Source organism: Anomaloglossus baeobatrachus, chromosome 1 (genome assembly GCF_048569485.1).
Source record: "Anomaloglossus baeobatrachus isolate aAnoBae1 chromosome 1, aAnoBae1.hap1, whole genome shotgun sequence".
NCBI lineage: Eukaryota > Metazoa > Chordata > Amphibia > Anura > Aromobatidae > Anomaloglossus > Anomaloglossus baeobatrachus.
The window spans coordinates 844,082,933-844,095,569 of NC_134353.1; the positions used below are offsets into that span (position 1 = coordinate 844,082,933).

At 44.9% G+C, this 12,637-nt stretch overlaps 1 protein-coding gene across 1 annotated transcript in view; it reads right to left on the reverse strand.

Annotated features, from left to right (window-relative positions):
- FAM151B (family with sequence similarity 151 member B) overlaps positions 1–12,637 on the reverse strand; it is a 59,589-nt gene that overhangs the window by 18,190 nt on the left and 28,762 nt on the right. The window lies entirely within an intron of this gene.

The following is a 12,637-nucleotide window of genomic DNA, read 5'->3' on the forward strand; positions in this document are numbered from 1 at the left end:
ACTAGAAAAGATAATGGCAGGCACACCAGCCTGATAAATGAAGGTGCTCAGTTGTAAAGAGATTCTGATAAAATTAGAATACCATGGCACTCGAATAAAGTTGATATGAGAATTATTTTAAACAATGTAGCACTAATATATCTGTACAAGTAGAAAGGCCAACGTTTCGATCCATAGACCATGTTCACAGCCTAACATTATATACAAAAAAATAAAAGAAGCAACATTCTATGCTTTATGTGTAATGACAATATACAAATATAGATACAGTATCATGATTGAAGAAAAAAAAAATAAATGAAAAACAGACTGATATATAAAATAAAAAAATAATAAAAAATGTATTTACACTCATTGATAGATACAGAGTCACAAATAAGGTGAAGCAATGAAAAGAGGCAGGAATGCAGGAACATTTGGACTTTGCAAAGGCAATTGATACTGTACCACATAATAGCCTTATACTAAAGCTCCAGAAGCAAGGACTAGGGGACACAATATGCAACTGGGTAAGGAATTGGCTAAAAGATAGGAAACAAAGAGTAGTCATAAATGGTACATTCTCTAAATGGGCTATAGTCAGCAGTGGGGTGCCGCAGGGATCTGTGCTTGGACCGATTCTTTTTACTCTCTTTATTAATGACCTTGTGGATGGGATTGATAGTACAGTGTCAGTCTTTGCCGATGACACCAAACTATGTAGGATATTAAAAACTGACCTGGATAGTACAATATTACAAAAAGATCTGGATAAGATGTCAGAATGGGCAGATACTTGGCAAATGAGATTTAATGTTGATAAATGTAAAGTAATGCACCTAGGACGGAGTAATCCTATAGCTGCGTATACATTAAATGGAAGTAAACTCGGGACTACAGAACAGGAGAAGGACTTGGGTATTCTCATTACAAATAAGCTGAGCAGCAGCACTCAATGTCAAGCAGCAGCTGCTAAAGCAAACAAGATTTTAGGGTGTATAAAAAGAGAGATTAGATCCCGTGATCCCAACGTATTGTTACCCCTCTATAAATCACTTGTAAGGCCACATCTGGAATATGGGATCCAGTTTTGGGCTCCACATTTTAAAAAGGACATTCAGAAGTTAGAGTCAGTTCAAAGGCGGGCAACTAGACTATTACAAGGAATGGAAGGCCTCCCATATGATGACAGGTTGAAAAAGTTAGATATGTTTAGCTTAGAAAAAAGACGTCTCAGAGGAGATCTCATTTATATGTATAAATACATGTGTGGTCAATATAAAGGACTGGCGCATGACTTATTCCTTCCAAAGACAGTACTAAGGACTAGGGGGCACTCACTGCGAGTGGAAGAAAAGCGATTCCGAAACCTAAATAGGAAAGGGTTCTTTACAGTTAGAGCGGTCAGGCTGTGGAATACACTACCACAAGAGGTAGTAATGGCAGATACTATAACAGCTTTTAAAAAAGGGCTGGATGATTTCCTCAGTACACACAGCATTGTTGGTTATAAATGACTTAGTGACTAAATGTAGAACTGGTGGAGGAAGGTTGAACTAGATGGACCTAGGTCTTTTTTCAACCTAAGTAACTATGTAACTAATATAATAGCCACATGAGTAGAAAAAGTATAATCAAATGGGTAATAAAGAAGAAAAGTGAAAGAATATTGAAATAATTAAATACAAAATTCAAACATAAAATAGAATAACAAAAATGAATAAATTAATTGAAATGTGAATAAAAAATGAAATAAGGAATAAGAAAATGAGCCAAAAGGTAGAGCATGCTGCATCAGGAAAAAATAGACAAGTGTCAGTCTAACATCCAGAAGAGCCTACGTATTCCTAGTGTGCTATAGAATATCAAACTTCAGTGGATCCTAGAGGTCTTGAGTTGGACTTCATCCTACACTATTAGCTGACAAAATGGGATTTTGCAATATATTTGAAAGCATGATTAACAAATGCTAATTCGATCTTATACTCTTCAACATACCGTAGAATTTCTAGAAAAAGCTATCAGCGATACTAAGGTACAAATTGCTGCAACAGAAAAAGAACTTACAGCCTTTTTTACATATGATTTCTCAGAATTGAAAAATAAGACCAACAAAAGATTGGAAAAATATTGCAAATCCCTTAAAATTTTGAAAATAAAATTTTGAAAAGGAATACATTTCTACATGATTACCAACTCAACTGCATATTTAGATCGCTCAATTTTTACAATTCCTCCAACTACCAATACCACTCAAGCTCCCATGACAGATTGTGCTTCAGCTCTGAAAGAGATTACCACTTCAGTAACCAACCATCGCCCTAGTTTTTCTTTTCCAAAGATGTTGACCTCAAGAACCACCAAGACCAAGTGAACCCATCGAGGCGGCAGATGACATGGATATCTCTGTAACTGGGATACAGACCAGATCCAGGAGTACGGGGAAGGACGTAGTATTCAATATGTCATCTAAAGAACTCTGTCCTGCAGAATACAGCATGCTACAAAACGAACTGTGATTTTGTCTCACGGGACAACATGTTTTCTCTTGAGAGAGAGTTACAGCACTTTTACCGCTCTAAGGTTTATAACATATTTCTCTGAATTAGAAAAACTATGAATTTGTCAAATACCACTGATCTCCCGATCCATCCCTTCACTTGGCTTACACTTTAAAAGTATCTCTAGACTTCCACATAACCTGTATGGATTTGACGCCTACACCAATACGGTTTCATAAGGTATAGATGATGTGATCACGTCATACAGGCAGGGACATTTCCCCTATAAGCCCAATGTATCTATTGAAGAAACTATAGCTTTTAATGCTCTTCAAAATTACTTATCATTAAACCAGTTGATAATGGTGGTAATGGACAAAACTTACTATAGGGTACTTTCACACTTGCGTTATTTTTTTTTTTGCGCAATCCGCTGTCTTGGGAAACAGCGGAATCCGTTAACGGATTCCGCTGTTTCCCATAGACTTGCAGTGATGACGGATTGTGCCAAAAGTACCTGCGTTGCGTCCGTTGGCCGACGCTCCGTTGCTTCCACCGAGCGGAAGCAACGCTGAATGTAACATTAAATGCTTGCGTCAAAATGACGCCGACCAGCGGATTCCGTTGCTTCCGTTAAAATTTATAGTGGTTCCCTATGGTAGCGGATTCAGTTGCTAAGTGCTTAACAACGGAATCCGCTGCTGGATTCCGCTAATTTCTACTAAGCATGCCCAGAATGAAAAAAATGAAAAAAGAAAAAAAAACCCAGAGCCGACGCATTCCGTTAGACGGACGCCTAATGGATGCCAAACGGATGCAACGGTCCGTTATTTCACAGGAATCAGCTAACGGATTACTGTGAAATAACGGATCCGTTGCATCCGTTGACACCACAAAAATAACGGATGCGTCAAAACGACGCAGCAACGGACCCAGCGGATTTCGCCCAACGCAAGTTTGAAACTAGCCTAAGCTAAATAACAATCTTGATCAATATTTACATTTACAAGTGATCAACAAAAAGACCCATGAGTTGTTACACAAATCTGATCCCAGAGGGGAGCCTGGACAAGAAGCGCAATAGTCTTCACTGGTAAACAGCATAGAAAGGGTTAAGGGAAAATCTCATCTATAGGGGTTGTGCTAGTCACAACTCCTATATTAATGTGGTCACAGGGTGAATCAGATGCAGCCCCTAAACATTAGGTATTGGTAGTTGCAGGAAAACCGGATATCATGCCGCAATTATCTCCAAATCCAAGAGGCAGATAGGGTTAATCCATGTCTTTTATTTAACAAGAGAAGACATGCAACTAACATGGTTTTCCTTCAACTAGCAAATCTGATCCCGTAACACCAGTCTTACACCTTACCTGAGATTCATAAAAATTTACAGTTTCCTCCAGGGTGTCCTAGTATAGCTTTCACAGACTGAATTTTGTCTCCACTAGCAATTTATCTTGAAATAATTTTGATACCATTGATTCAGAACACCAACTTGTTTAATCTAGATACATCTCATTTCCTGAGTATCATTAGAGCTCTAAAAACACATACCACATGATTGCTTTTAGCATAGTCTTTACAAATCTATGCGCCAAGGTAGTGCCATCAATGCAGTCACCAAAGACGACAATCAGCTTCATTCTGACCTAATCAGGTTTCTTTTTCCATTGATTTACTATACCTCATTTTACAGAACTTTCTTTGGTGACAATTTTTTATCTACAATTTAAAGGGACAGCCAAGAGATCCAATGTGGCCCCTCCATACACTAATTGCTTTATTTTCAGGATCAATATGTATATAACCATCCTCTATAGCAACACGCTACAATGTGGTTAAGTTATATTGATGACATTTTGCATTTGGAACAAGAATTTACAGTCAAACTTTTTTTTCAATCAATTCCAGTGACATATCAATATTAGTAGTGAATTGTAAGAATCAGATTAACTTTCTTGACATTCTAGTCCTAAAAGATTCAATGGGTAGTCTATCCAACGATTTGTACATAAAACAAAAACTGACCGTAGTAGTTACTAATGTACAACTGTAATCACAAATCAGTAAAATTATCTTTCCCAACATTCTGATTCTGCAGAGTTGATTGAAATGTTAGTGATATCTCTACTCAATGAGCATGTTTAAATGAGACGAGTATACACTTCAACTGTAGTCATTTTCCATCTGTACACCCCTAGGGTTCCTTTTCATTGTAAAGATCCACAGGCTTTTCATCCACACCTAGCATTTATCAATATATATTGCTTCCTTATGCCTAGAGTTCAATTTCCTATATGAAAACATTGGTCTATACTTTATCTTATACCCAGGATACTGAATGTAAATCACCATTAATTTGTTATAAAAGTGGTAAAAATGTATGTGATAAACCTGTGGAAGCTAATATTGGACCGTTATAACCCCCATCACGATAATTTGCAACCATTACGTCTAATAGAAATGGCAAGTACCTCTGTCTAGGGTGTAGCCAATGTTCAAACGTTCTAAGGGGGGACCGTATTGTACACCGATATACAAGTCAGATCTTTCATGCCAAACAATTCTATACATATGAGTCATCATTTGTTGTATGTGCAAAAAGATGTCCTTGAGGTCTCGTTTATGTGGGGGCAGCAACCCAATGAATATGAAACAGCATATCCAAGCACAAATTGGCCATCAAATGCAAATTATGTAAATTGTACATTTTATATTCCTCATAATCATAATATCAGCACATTAGGAGTTCAGATTCTACCATCACGACACCCAACTCAAATTGCGTTAATCCTTTTGCATTCCCAAACCGTTTTTCTGAAAGGTCTGAATAGGGAGATGACTACCCTGTTTAATCCACCATATCATACTAATTGACTATGGTATTACATGCAGGGGGTTTTTCCTCCTCATTTTTTTTCCTCCCTTTATCTAATATGACTATTGGAACCAGTTTGTCATATAAGGTGTTTGGTTTGTTTGTTTGTTTTTTATGAATATCCAGCTCCAAATTTTTTTTCTCCTTGTAGGTCTGAATAGGTAATTTGACTGCCTTTTAATCCACCATATCATACGAAGTTATATTATATGCTGGATTTCTTCCTTTTTCTTCTTTTATCCAATTTAGCTATGGGAACCGTTTTCTCATATATAAGGTGGCTTTTCCTTTACTTTGTGGTGTTGTAAAGGTTTGGATCCGTGTCAGATTACTCTAGTGATCCCTGCCTCTATCCATTCCTATTCTCACCCTTTTATGTCTTAATGTTGTCCATATTTAGACTTGCATTGCCACAATGATGTTTACTCTCTCAGTTTACCGTAGTTCATTCATTTTTCCATATTTATCAAGATTTTCCTTCTTGTCATACATATCCCTTCACATATTTTATTTTGTCCCGCTCTTTCATTTTCTTACTTGTCTGTATATTGCTATAGCATACATATCTTATCTGCCCCCTTGTCCATCTTCTTTACCTTCCTTTCCTGTTACACACCTTCTCTTGCCACACTTCCATCCTGCTCCTTTTTCTTTTCCCCACATCGGTGTCGATTACACATCCCTTTGTTGCGTCCCTTCCAGATTCTGCGACCTAATCAAACCAGTATCTTTTGGCTTACACACACACCACACCTTAAAGCGGCATGCACCTGTTTCTCCTCCTTGCTAAGCGTCCATGAATTTCCTTTGATTTTCTTGTGGTTGTATAGCCTCAAGTTCCCTTATTTCTATAGCACACTGGAAATAGATAGGCTCTTATGGATGTTATACTGACACTTGTCTCTTTTTCCTGATGCGTTATGCTCTTCCCTTGGGTCATTTCCTCAGTCATTCATTATTTCATCTTTTATTCTCATTTCAATTAATTTTTACTTTATTTTTTTCACTTTTTATTTTAAATTATTTTTGTTTCAATTTTCTTTTTAATTACCGTACCCATTTCATTATACTTACCCTTTCTTTTTCTACTCATGATGTGGCTCTTATAATTTTTCTGCATTCAATTAGTGTATAGAGATCTATAGAGATTCAACCGACCCGCTCCTGTGAGGAGAATGTGAGTCCGTGCCGGGTGATGCCACGCGAGGCACTCGTGAGTGTGACACCGGCCTAAGACACCGTCTTATAGTTTTGTTTGCCTCCAAAAAGCACTAGTGCTTATTTTTGGAGTAGGTTTTATTCATCGGGAAACATGGTTGTGGGTAAGTTTACCCCTCAAAAAAGCATACCCCCCCTTCCCAGGAGATATATATATATATATATATATACACATACACTCACTCAGATCAGATCAGATCGCGCATGCATGGATACATCACACACTCCAGATACCACACACTCCAGATACCACACACTCCAGATACCACACACTCCAGATACCACACACTCCAGATACCACACACTCCAGATACCACACACTCCAGATACCACACACTCCAGATACCACACACTCCAGATACCACACACTCCAGATACCACACACACTCACCGCATCCCACAGGAAAAGTTGGGAGGAAGTCACGTGTTGAGGGTCCTGCAAACAAGCATTCCATCTGCAGGTCCTTAAGTTGCACAGCACTGCGTCTCAGGATCGGTATTGCTGGATGTGGTGAGTGTGTGCTTGCGATCTGGTGGGTGATTGTGTAAATGATCTGATGTGTGCTGGTGTGAGATCTGATGTGTGTACAGTAGGTGTGCGATCACTGCAGGGCCTCCCGCTCGGCGTCTGAGGAGTGTGATTGTGGGGTGCCTGCTTTGTATAATGAAGTGTCCTGCAGCATGCTTTAACTTTTTTAGCTGCATGGACACTTCATTATTGAACTGCGACTAGGGCTTATTTTCGGGGGAGGACTTATATTTAAGCCTTGCTCCGAAAATGCTGAAAGAAGGGAATTTTGTTTACTTACCGTAAATTCCTTTTCTTCTAGCTCCAATTGGGAGACCCAGACAGTGGGTGTATAGCTACTGCCCTCTGGAGGCCGCACAAAGAACTACACTTAAAAGTGTAAGGCCCCTCCCCTTCTGGCTATACACCCTCCCGTAGGAGTACAGATTCCTCAGTTTTAGTACCAAAGCAAGAAGGAGGAAAGCCAATAACAGTTTCAAAAACAAATTCAATCCGATAACACGATCGGAGAACTTAAGAAACAACATGAACAACATGTGCACCCGAAAAAACGAAACCCTAAGAACAAATAGGGCGGGTGCTGGGTCTCCCAATTGGAGCTAGAAGAAAAGGAATTTACGGTAAGTAAACAAAATTCCCTTCTTCTTTTTCGCTCCTAATTGGGAGACCCAGACAGTGGGACGTCCAAAAGCAGTCCCTGGGTGGGTAAAAAGATACCACATGAACGGGCTGTCAGACAGCCTCTTCCTACAGGTGGGCCACCGCCGCCTGAAGGACCTGTCTACCTAGGCTGGCATCTGCCGAAGCGTAGGTATGCACTTGATAGTGTTTGGTAAACGTGTGCAGACTCGACCAGGTAGCCGCTTGGCACACTTGCTGAGCCGTAGCCTGATGCCGCAATGCCCAGGACGCACCCACGGCTCTGGTAGAATGGGCCTTCAGTCCAGATGGAATCGGAAGCCCAGCAGAACGGTATGTGTGAAGAATTGGTTCCTTGATCCACCGCGCCAGGGTGGATTTGGAAGCTTGCGATCCCTTATGCTGACCAGCGACTAGGACAAAGAGCGCATCAGAACGGCGTAGAGCCGTCGTGCGAGAAATGTAAATCCTGAGTGCTCTCACCAGGTCCAACAGATGTAAACCCTTTTCAAATTGGTGAACTGGATGCGGACACAAAGATGGCAAAGTGATATCCTGATTGAGATGAAAGGAAGAAACCACCTTGGGAGAAAACTCTGGAATTGGACGCAGTACTACCTTGTCTTGGTGAAACACCAGGAAGGGAGATTTGCAAGATAACGCCGCTAGCTCGGACACTCTTCGAAGAGACGTGACCGCCACAAGAAAAACTACCTTTTGTGAAAGCCGAGAAAGGGGAACCTCTTTCAAAGGCTCGAAAGGCGGCTTCTGGAGAGCAATGAGAACCTTGTTCAGATCCCGGGGTTCCAATGGCCGTCTGTAAGGAGGAACGATATGACAAACTCCTTGGAGAAACGTGCGTACTTTAGAAAGCCGTGCCAAGCGCTTCTGAAAGAATACGGATAGCGCGGAGACTTGACCCTTAAGAGAGCTAAGCGACAAACCTTTTTCCAACCCAGACTGCAGGAAGGAAAGAAAAATTGGCAATGCAAATGGCCAGGGAGAAAACCCTTGAGCCAAGCACCACGCTAAGAATATCTTCCACGTTCTGTGATAGATCTTAGCTGAGGATGGTTTTCTAGCCTGTCTCATTGTGGCAACAACCTCATGAGATAAACCTGAGGCCGCTAGGATCCAGGACTCAATGGCCACACAGTCAGGTTCAGGGCCGCAGAATTCAGATGGAAAAACGGCCCTTGAGACAGCAAATCTGGACGGTCTGGTAGTGTCCACGGTTGGCCTACCGTGAGATGCCACAGATCCGGGTACCACGACCTTCTTGGCCAATCTGGAGCGACGAGTATGGCTCGATGGCAGTCGGACCTGATTTTCCGGAGAACTCTGGGTAACAATGCTAGAGGTGGGAACACATAGGGGAGTCGGAATTGCGACCAATCCTGAACCAAGGCGTCTGCCGCCAGTGCTCGGTGATCGTGAGACCGTGCCATGAAAACTGGGACCTTGTTGTTGTGCCGTGACGCCATCAGATCGACGTCCGGCGTCCCCCAGCGGCAACAGATCTGCTGAAACACGTCCGGGTGAAGGGACCATTCTCCTGCGTCCATGCCCTGGCGACTGAGAAAGTCTGCTTCCCAGTTTTCCACGCCTGGGATGTGAACTGCGGATATGGTGGACGCTCTGCTTTCCACCCACGTCAAAATCCGTTGGACTTCTTGAAAAGCTTGGCGACTGCGTGTTCCCCCTTGGTGGTTGATGTACGCCACCGCCGTGGAATTGTCCGACTGAATCCGAATCTGCTTGCCTTCCAGCCATTGTTGGAAGGCTCGCAGGGCAAGATAGATTGCTCTGATTTCCAGAACATTGATCTGCAGGGTGGACTCTTCCAGAGTCCACATCCCCTGAGCCCTGTGGTGGAGATACACCGCTCCCCACCCTGATAGGCTCGCATCCGTCGTGACCACTGCCCAGGACGGGGGAAGGAACGACTTTCCCTGTGACAATGAGGTGGGGAGAAGCCACCAACGCAGAGAGTCCTTGGCAGTCTGAGAGAGGGAGACAGTCCTGTCGAGGGACGTCGATTTCCCGTCCCATTGGCGTAGAATGTCCCATTGTAGAGGGCGCAGATGAAACTGCGCGAACGGGACTGCCTCCATTGCTGCTACCATCTTTCCTAGGAAATGCATGAGGCGCCTCAGTGAGTGCGACTGGCTCTGAAGGAGAGATTGCACTCCAGTCCGTAGCGAGCACTGCTTGTCCAGTGGAAGCTTCACTATCGCTGAGAGAGTATGAAACTCCATGCCAAGATAAGTCAGAGATTGGGTCGGGGTTAGATGAGACTTTGGAAAGTTGATAATCCACCCGAAACTCTGGAGAGTGTCTAGTGCCACCTTCAGACTGTGTTGGCATGCCTCTTGAGAGGGTGCCTTTATAAGCAGGTCGTCTAGATACGGGATGACCGAGTGACCCTGCCTGAACTCTATCCTGTACCCGTGAGACAGAATATCCCTCACCCAACGGTCTTTGACGTGTGACAGCCAGATGTCGCCAAAGTGGGAAAGCCTCCCACCGACCGGGGGTGTGGGAATCGGAGACCGCAAGTCAGGAGGACGCAGTCTTGGCAACGGTTCCTCCGGCTGTCCTTTTTGGGCGTGACTGAGACCTCCAAGAATCTGAGCGTCTCTGGTCTTTTTGAGTCTTTTTTGACGAGGCGAATTGGGACCTGCCCGGTCCTCGAAAGGACCGATAACCAGACTGACCCTTCCTCTGTTGGGGTCTGTTTTGTCTGTGTTGCGGTAAGGATGAGTCCTTACCCTTGGAGTGTTTGATGATTTCATCCAAACGCTCTCCAAACAATCGGTCACGAGAAAAAGGCAAATTGGTTAAGCACTTCTTGGAATGAGAATCTGCTTTCCAATGTCTCAACCACAGGGCCCTACGCAAAACAACGGAGTTGGCTGACGCCACTGCCGTGCGGCTTGTAGCGTCAAGAACAGCATTAATCGCGTACGACGCGAATGCCGCCATTTGCGAGGTCAATGGTGCTACCTGCGGGGCAAATGCACGTGTGACGGAGTCAACTCGCGCAAGCCCGGCTGAGATAGCTTGGAGTGCCCATACGGCTGCAAAAGAAGGCGCTAATGACGCTCCAATCGCTTCATAGATGGATTTCAGCCAGAGCTCCATCTGCCTGTCAGTGGCATCTTTAAGTGCCGCTCCATCTTCAACTGCAACCAAGGATCTAGCTGCAAGCCTGGAAATTGGAGGATCCACTTTTGGACACTGGGTCCAACCCTTGACCACCTCAGGGGGAAAAGGATAGCGTGTATCTTTAAGCCGTTTAGGAAAACGCCTTTCAGGATAAGTGTGGGGTTTCTGGATTGCGTCTCTAAAGTCAGCGTGGTCCAGAAAAGTGCTTAAAGTACGCTTAGGGTATCTGAAATGGATTCTCTCGTGCTGCGAAGCTGACTCCTCCACAAGAGGAGCTGGTGGGGAAATATTTAACATCTTATTGATGTTAAATATAAGATCATTAACTATGGCGTCACCATCTGGTGTATCTAGATTGAGAGCGGTCCCAGGATCAGAATCCTGATCAGTTACGTCCGCCTCATCACCCATAGATTCATCTCGCTGGGATCCTGACCATTGAGATGAATGTGAAGGCCCGTCATAGCGAGCCCGCTTAGGCTGCCCGGGGCCATCGTCCGAGTCAGAGTCTTCACCCTGAGGTGTATATGCCCGTCCCGGAGCTTGGAGCTGAGGGGGACCAGGGGGCAATGATTGCACAGTGTCCGTGGCCTGAAGTACAGGCCTAGCTCGCAATGTGTCAAGAATTTGTGACATAGTGAGAGACATTCTGTCAGCAAAAGCTGCAAACTCAGTTCCTGTCACCTGGACAGCATTCACAGGTGGTACACCCTGGGTCACGTCCAGCAGAGGTCCCGACTGTGCAAGCGCCGCAGGGGCCGAGCACTGCACACAATGGGGGTCCGTGGAGCCTGCCGGTAGAAAAGTCCCACATGCGGTGCAGGAAGCATATAATGTCTGCGCCTTGGCACCCTTGCGTTTTACGGGCGACATGCTGCTGGCTCTCTGCAATGTGAGAGAGTCTATAGCCAAAGGGCGACCAGCGCTATGCAATACAAAGTATTTGTAGAAACAAAATACTAAGAATACTACTGGCACAAGAGGGGGTGAGCCCTGAGGGCTGCTTACCGCCCGCTGAATAGCGGGTAAGAGGCTGCAGAATTCCTTGTCTGGGTCTCCCCGGCTCCCCTCTGCAGCGCAGCGTGTCAGCAGGAATGGCTGCCGGCGTCTGTGGAGAGGGGCGGTCCGTGGGAGTTCCCAAACAAAAGTGCGGGAAACAGTGTCCCCTCTGTGCCGATTGTGAGGGCTGGAGTATGTAAAAACGACTCCAGCCCTCGGCGCTGATGCACTGGCCAGCGTCCCGCCCCTCTCCTGACTGGCAGGTCTGGGGGCGGGAACGAACGGAAGCAGGCCGCAAAAGCCGGGGACTCGAGTTATCAGCGCGGCCGCCGTAAAAGCGCGGGCCGCGCTGAAGTCCCCGGCGCACCACAAGTGCCAGCCGCGCCGCAGTCCCAGCGGCCGGCGTGACCGATTCCTAGACGTGGCCAGCGTCCCGCCCCTCTCCTGACTGGCAGGTCCGGGGGCGGGAACGAACGGAAGCAGGCCGCAAAAGCCGGGGACTCGAGTTATCAGCGCGGCCGCCGTAAAAGCGCGGGCCGCGCTGAAGTCCCCGGCGCACCACAAGTGCCAGCCGCGCCGCAGTCCCAGCGGCCGGCGCGACCGATTCCTATAAGTGTGCCTGCTTCAGCGAAGCTGAATGAGGCCATGGCACAAGCGCCGTAGCGCTGCTGTCCCCCGGCGCACTACAACACCCAGCATGCTGCGGTGTGAGCGCCTGCACGG